Source organism: Lathyrus oleraceus, chromosome 7 (assembly GCF_024323335.1).
Source record: "Lathyrus oleraceus cultivar Zhongwan6 chromosome 7, CAAS_Psat_ZW6_1.0, whole genome shotgun sequence".
NCBI classification, from domain to species: domain Eukaryota; kingdom Viridiplantae; phylum Streptophyta; class Magnoliopsida; order Fabales; family Fabaceae; genus Lathyrus; species Lathyrus oleraceus.
Genome location: NC_066585.1, coordinates 149,821,236 through 149,829,780, shown reverse-complemented (window position 1 = coordinate 149,829,780; position 8,545 = coordinate 149,821,236).

The window sequence follows — 8,545 nt, the reverse complement described above, 5'->3', positions numbered from 1 at the left end:
GATGCAATGTGAGAAAAAAATGCAGAAAATGAGGAAGACTTCCCATGCCACCACCCCTCATCCAACTGGTATTACCAATATTCTGATCACTAGAAAGGTTTTAGCGACATGCACCTCTACTATTTTGGTTAGTTGGGGCACACCTACTCTGGTACAGGTGGAAGTCCGATATTTATCTCACTGAATCACGGTGGAAGATGCTTAAGGCTCATCATGGCTAGGCATGACATCATAATCTGTACTCGCGGGTATCCACCCAAACCCGCCTTGAATTTGACTTGTAAAATCCACTTTTACCGGGTTTAAGTTTTCCCCAATTATATAATATGGGGACATGTCGGGTAATGGGGATACTAGTACCCACCTCAAAATTGCCTTGTATATTTCATTATATACTTTATTATTTAGTTTTGATAATGTAGAATATTAAATACGTGGTAAATATTTTGATATTTTGATTTGTATTTATTATTAAAAATAATTGAAATGTATGTATGAAGTTTTTTGAGATTGTTTTTTATTTATTTGCAATGTAATATGATTTTGGAAAAAATAAATATTTTTATTAAAAAAATTAACTTCGCTAATTGAATGGTGGCGGGAAGGGGATACCCGAACCCGTTTGGGATAGGTTTATGTTCTAATTCTCCATCCTCGTTGGGGATCAGGTGGGAAACATGGATTGTTTGGGGATTTGAGTTTTAGAGTTTGGGTTTGGGGGAGGAAAAATCTTCCCCACCCCTTTCCCATACCTAATCATGACTTGACGATGGAGGAGACTTTGAACTTAGTTATGATATTGAAGAGCTTCGAGAGGAAAGTCCTCTCACTAAGCATCCCTGACTCATAGTGCAAGATGTAAGGAGGCCAATATCTAAGGAGAACTTTATGTTGGTTCCGATCGGGTTACCTCTTGTAATACTAACTTGCTCTAGTCCGAGAATGATTAGGGAGTTTTGGTCTTCCGTATCTGTAGCGGTAAATTCATGACCATTAAGCTATGGATAAACTTAACTTCAATAAAACCAGAGTCGCCATCGTGCTTTTATTGTTTCCAAAGGAAAAGGGAAAAGTACAAACAAAACCCAAAGATAAGAAGTTTTTAAATCAAAACTAATAAAATGCTAGAGATTACAGGTAAGGAGGGTGTTGGTTACACAGAGGGAAGATGTTAGCACCCAAAGTGTCCTAGGTACTCCTAGGGAGCCCTTTTTTATGTATGTATGTGTGTTTGGTATAAAATGATGTTTGCAATAAATAGAGTGTGGGTATGAGAAAAGAATTCATTAATTATATTTTTGTGTTTAACAAGACCTTCGGACTTGTACCTACGTACCAACATAAAAATGAGGGATCAAAACCTCGTAGTTCGTGGTAACAATTTCAAAATAAGTGAGTTTGCTTTTAACAAAAGTTTAAGTTTTTAAAAGAGGCACAAAAGGCCTAGAAGAGTTTGAATGAGTGTTAGTTCTTTTTGTCTTTTGAAATTTTAAGTCAATATGGTTAAGTTCATTTACAAGTTTGATTTAAGAAAAGAGTTCAAAAATGCAATGGCATAAGGCGAAAGTTTCTAATTTGCAATAAAGTCTAAGTTTAGAAATAAATTTTGAAAGGGGGGAGAGATTTGAAATTTAATAAGTGGGAGGAGATGAAAAGACTAATCCTAAGCAAAAACTGAAAAGTTAAGAGTTGAAAAGATCCGACTAATGGGATGCAATCCAATAGACAAGAATGTCATATAGAAACCCACTTTTCCTTTGGACTTTAAAATCAAGCAATATCAACACACAAATAGCAAGATGAAGAGCAGTGAATCAAATAAAGATAGCCACATCCAATCTAGCAACTTCATAGTATTCTTCATAATCTTCCCATGCATCAGATGACATACTCCTTAAATGGCTTAGAGCAAGGCATTAAACACAGGTTCAAAGTAACATTTGCATCAAGACCATGTAGCAGATGAACTCATGTGGATCTCAATACTTACATCAGATGAAAGCTCAATTCACAATAACTTGGTTTCAGAAATGTTGGCATTGGACAAGTCCTTTTGCATAGGGAATGTTGCCTAATTCTAAGTCCAAAGCTCAGATCACATCCAACAGTCCACACAAACATTTTTTTAGGGTTTTTGTTGTTTATTAAGTATTTTAAGATCCTAAGACCACAAACATAAACATGATATACAAACAAATATATACAATCACAATATATGACTCAAATGACCAAGGGAAAAATGGCATAAATATAAACAAGTTAAATGGTATGTAAATGGCAAATGGTAAATGACTTGAATTTAAATGACATAAAGTAAATGACTTGAAATTAAAAGCAATAAGAATAAAAGTTAGTCAAATGTTAGTTGATTGGATGTTTGTATTGTTTTGCTTTTCAATTGATTAAGTCATTCTTTGGAGAATACTCAACCCTCTATTCACAAGTATGGATCCTTGAACCAAGACATCTTCCAAAGGAAGGAAAAAAGTCCAAGTTTCCACACAATACCATGAAAGGGGAGAGACTTACAATCCCACTTACTAGAATGCTATGCCTTTTGGATCAAAATTTAGCGTTATGTTAAACTATCGTAATTGGACTTATGTAGAAGTCTCAACTATCTGAGGCCGGGCAATAGAAATTTAGGTGCTAATGCATGTTAGAGATATGGTATAATGAATCACACTCCTAAAACATACCACACTAAAAAAGAAAACGATCAAATGATGGACCTAATCTCATCCATACTTGTATTGGTTCATCTAACATAAGTTATTGATGAACCAATTAGCCTTAGGATATTGAGATGTCATTGGCCAATGGAAGGGATGAGATAGAATGGGATTGGAGATGAAGAGGGAGGGGAGATGAGACAAACACAAATTGGTCATGGGAGGAATTTTATCAAATTAAAATCATTCATTCATTTTGGGAGATGAAATGGCTCAACACAATTTCTACACAATTAATCAATTAAAAATCAAATTAAAATGAATTTAAATTAAATTATGTTTGATCAAAAACCTAAAACCTCTTCAAAACACCAAATAAATGGCCAAGAGATTTATCATAGGTCAAACAAGGTCAAAGGACCTTGGACAAAAAATTTCATAATTTTTGAAAAGTCAAAAGTATTTTTAAACAATTAAAAATATGCACAAAAACAATTAAATCATGAAAAATATCAATATTAATCCAAAAAATAATTTTAATTCAGAAAATGAAAGAGGAAAATATTTGATTTTTTTTGGTGAAAGTCCCATATTTTTTGGATCAATAATGAAATTAATATGAATTAATTAAAAATAAGTAATTAAATGAAATAATCAGAAATTCAAAAAAATAAGAACCATCTGATCTCCCTTATTAATTGAGGTGACATATCAGATGGTGATAAGAGCGCTTTCCATGATGCACTGCAGTCAACGCGACATATGCTTGGTAATTAAAAGCAACACATGAGATTAGAAGATGGAGAGAAGATCTGATGGATATGAGCATGCCACCACACCACCGGAGCTAGGGCTCCGGTTGTCTTCTCCGGTGGACCTCATCGGACTGGTCCACCACCAACCACCACCAAAATGAAAAAGCAATAGATGAATTTAAATAAAAAATGCTTAGGAGCTCGAATTTGGCCTCAATTTTGTCCAATTCCAAGTATATCAAGAGATACAGGGATTTGAATTTTGAGGATCATGAATCAAGTTGCTTCGATTTGACCTCAAAGCAACCCAATCTTGTTGCCTACATTGGTAGGACTTCAGCAAACCAACAATCAACCAAAATGGATGAGAAATGGGGGAGAATCGAAGAAGAAAAGTTTCTGAAATCTCACCTTCGAGGAGCTTCAAATTAGCTTGATCTTGCTTCCAATTTGGCTTGGCTTGACTCTAGAAGCTTGCAGGAGATGACTTGGATGGTTAAAAAGTTTGGACTCTTGGAGTTTCAATTCTAAAATAGAATGAGAATTGAAACTCGATTTCTCAAGAAATCTTCAAGATTTTCTTTTCAATGGTGTTTGGGGAAGAAGGGGGTCGAAGCTTGGGCAAGAGGATCCCATTTCTGATCACCAGGGTCATGTATTTATAGGCTACCAAGTGCTTTTCACACACTTCCAATTTTGGCAAAAAATTGAATTTCTCTATTGCATGGATGCATGGGCGTGCACTAGGCCCATTAGATGATGTAATCTGAGCCAAAGTTCAATGTACTTCATGCTGAAATCATGTTAGGAGCTCATGCAAATGTGTGTGAAAATTGGAACTTGAAATTATCCAAATGGTGCTTTAACTTACACCCATACGCAAGTCCATTGATTTTAATCCAAATGAGATGATCTTGGACTTTTTAGAAATGTAAGATCAAGGGGAACAACTTTCATGTTGAACACTTTTTCATTTGAATCTTGGATCATGATGCATTTTGAGGTGGAAGTTTGGGAAATCAAACATATTTGAAAATTATCTAAGTCCCAAGTCAAATGTTCACTTCTTCCATCTTGAATAACTTTTTTTATGGACTTCAAATAAGGAAAGTTCCTTCATAAAAGTTGTATATCTTTCAAATATATTCAATTTGGTCATAAATTTGACCTAATTTGTATTTGTCATGAAGGATTTATGCCTTTTAGAAGTTGAGGAAAATCACTTGTTCAATGGTAATGGTCCAAAATGACCTATAATGTTTCCTCTTGGAACATGCATTTTCAAGTTGAATTTGCACTTCATCCAAACATAAAACTTGAAGTAGACATATTTAATTGGATCATGGAATTTGAATGGATTTCATCTCATAGAAACTGAGAAAGTTATCGTCTTGGGAAGTTGACCTCCAAACTAGGGTTCAGAAAAAATGACCTATAATCTTTCACCATAAAAAATGACTTTACAAGCAAAACTATATCTTGACCTCAACATGAAAGTTGTTTGGAATGTCATTCAGAGTAATTTTTCTATTGTAATAATTTTCATATGACAAAAATTGTAGGAGATAGGGTCTAGGGAACCCCAGTTTTGACCAGTTGACTTTCTCTGGTCAACCACCATGAACCAACTTGCTAGCTTGACATTGTCTTGACTTTTGGGGATCATGGAGGATCATATATGCATAATATGATGTAATGTGAAGTATACCTTGATATATTTGATCAATTGTTGAAGAAACGTGTTGAAGAAGTCACATAACATACCCAGATGAATTAGGGTTTCCAAGGCAAACAAACTCTAAACTCTTGATGATTTCTAGATCAAAAGAACATGTGAAGATCATGGGGATCCATATATGATACTTAGAGCCAATGTGAACCATTTCTTGATTGAGCTCCTTGCATTGAGGGTCTTAAACCCTAGATATGAGCTTGATGGGGGCATATGTGAGCATACACACTACCTACAAAAGCAACAAACTATACATTGACATATTTTTGATATTTTGGTTAGTAAATAATAGAAAATGAAATATGATACAATCAAATGTGCTTGGTGATCTCTCCCAATGCAAGCCCAATGAATGAGGGGTGATGAGGATGCCAAGGTGTGATCCCAATGCCAATGCATATGATGAGATGGCATGAGGGATCTTAGGGTCAAAATTTGGATCTTACAGCTGCCCCTATTTAAGGACGTTCTAGATGAGGAGATGAAGGTTAAAATCTACATATCGACTCAGTAGAATGGACTTAAATAACAATAATAGAAACAAATTTTAGCCCCTAAGAGACCTCATGATGCATATGATATGAATGCTAAAATAATCTCAGTGGGGAAACTGTTGCTATAAAGGAAAAGAGATCTAGAGAGACTAAAAGTCCACAGGAGTATAATGCATTTCGTAAGGAAAACTCACCGGGGTGACAGAGACTCTGGAGGGGGGGGGGTTAAAAGGTTGTGCGTAGGCCAGGCTACGACTTAAAACTGTTGGGGGACACGGGGGATTCCATGAAAATAAATCAATGGAAAGACTCAGTCAGGGATAAAAAGGGAAAAATCTGCAGGGGAAACAGGTAAATCAGAACAAAGCTGAAATGCCTGAACCAAACAGGAAATGAAGATTTCACTGAGGAAATATGCACTCGAACTCAACTAGGGAAGAAAAGACCTTCTACGCAGGAGTAACAGAAGTATATTATCCACTACCTGTCACTAGGCAAGAAGATAACATAATCTGACATAGGGGATATCCGTTACCGGTTAGGGTAAACATATTAAGGATGACTCACTGGGGGAAACAGAAGGTGTATTCATTACCATATACTAGGTAAGAATAACCTGCTTGGGAGAAGCCAAATAGGATTTACAACTACCGGTTATTAGGCAGAAGACCGCAAAGAAAGAGGATATCCGTCACTGGTTAAAGTGAGCATATCAAGTATAGACTCAAAGGGAAGAATATCCGTCATCATTTAATATGAACATATCAAGGATAAACTACCAGAAAAAAGCAGGAATTACATCTATCGCATACTGGAAGAATATTGAAAAGAGAATATCTGTCACCAGTTAGGATGAACATATCAAGGATAGACATTAAGGGGAGAAATAGGAATTACATATATAAGTTACTGGATAGAATACCGAAAAGAGAATATCCGTCACCGGTTAGGATGAACATATCAAGGATAGACTCTGCAAAGGGGAAGCAAGATTTACAACTACTAGTTACTGGGCAGAAGACCGCAAAGAGGAGGAAATCCATCATCGGTTAGAATGAACATATCAAGGATTAACCCTCTAGGAAATGAAATAGGGATTACAACTACCTTTTACTGGGCAGAATACCAAAACGAGAATATTCGTCATCGGTCAAGATGAACATATCAAGGATAGACTCAGAAGAGAAAGAATATCAGTCATCAGTTAGGATGAACATATCAAGGATAGACTTCCTGGGAAGCATGAAAACGAATTCGCCGGGGAAAAACTAAAGGAAATAAATTACTTTTACCGGGTATTGGGCAAAAGTAAAGTTCTCACAAACCGAAAAGAATATTGACATTTACTGGGTAACAGACTCCCGGGGGACCAAGGTATCTATCTAGGCAAGATCTAGAAAGAAAAGGTCAATCAAGGACTCAACCCAATGAGGATATAACTCAGGGGGAGTGGTTCCATCCAGATAATCAACTGAGGAGGAAGTTGAAATAATGATCATCCACGAGTGTAAGACCCCAATTTTGACCCTAAGATCCCTCATGCAATTTCATCATATGCATTAGCATTGGGATCACACCTTGGCATTCTCCTCACCCCTCTTTCATTGGGTTTGTTTTGGGAGATCTTACCAAGCACTATGTGATTTTGTCATACTTGTATATTATCATTTTACTAACCAAAATACCAAAAATATGTCTTTGCATTTTCCTAACTCTTTTGTAGGTAGGGCATGATCATCATTGATCTATCAAGTTCACATCTAGGGTTTAAGACCCTCATGGTTAAAAGTACAATCAAGGATTGATACACTGATCACACTGAATCACACCGCATTTTTGAGTCGGATTTCACATATTTATTAAGTCTTTATTATCATTTTGCTTGTGTTATGCTCTCTTTTATGTTGTTTTCAAATATTTAGCTCTTTCTGGACCTTTTTAGAAGAAACGAAGCAAAAAGACAAAAATTAGGGTTTTTCGGCAAATATTGTACACATGGCGTTATGCATGGCAGCCGCTATAGGAGAAGCCACGACTCATCAGCCCTCAACTAGGAAGTAACCGCCATGTTCCCCTGAATTTTCCCACTCACACATATGGCGGGCGCCATGAAGGGGTGGCGGGCACCACCTTTGCATTTCACGTTCCCACTAAGGAGAAGTTGGAGGGCATCATGGTCTTTACAAGCTACTGAATTCCTCTATAAATAGGTCATTCTAGTTCATTTCCAAATCATCCAACTTAGTTTACAACACTAAGACTATATTATCATCTGTAAAAGCGGTAATCCATCACATCGAGGGGTTATCGCACCTTAGTGAGATTGAGTTGGAGCACTTCGATTTGTTGTCGTCTCTATCTTCAGAGTCGAATGTTTATTTTCCTTGTACCAGATTTAAAGCCTCCGTTTGGAGCAGGTTCTAATTTAATCGCTTTTATTTATTTTACTTGTCATGCTTTACTTTATTTAATTTCTTGCTATGCTTTACTTTATTTAATTTCTTGCCACACTCTACTTTATTTAATTCCTGTCATTGTCTTTACTTTATTTAATTCCTATCATTGTCTTTACTTTATTTAATTTCTCGCCATTATCTTTATTGCTCGTTTTAATTATTTTACACGCTTTACTTGTTCTCTACGCCTTACATTCTAAAACAACTTTTCATCATGATCAATATCGTTGTGTTTGTTTGTATTACCATGTCTGGCTAAATCTTTCAAAGGTTAGAATGTAAGGATCGCGGTTAAAGAGATGTTTCACATATTGAATCTGTAGAAATGCTTTAAAGGCCGTTTTGATTTTTAATTCGAGTTTTCTAAAACAAACTTGGTTAGTTTTAACTACTCAAGGAGTGCGAAAGCACCCTGGCTTAGTTAACTAGGATTTTT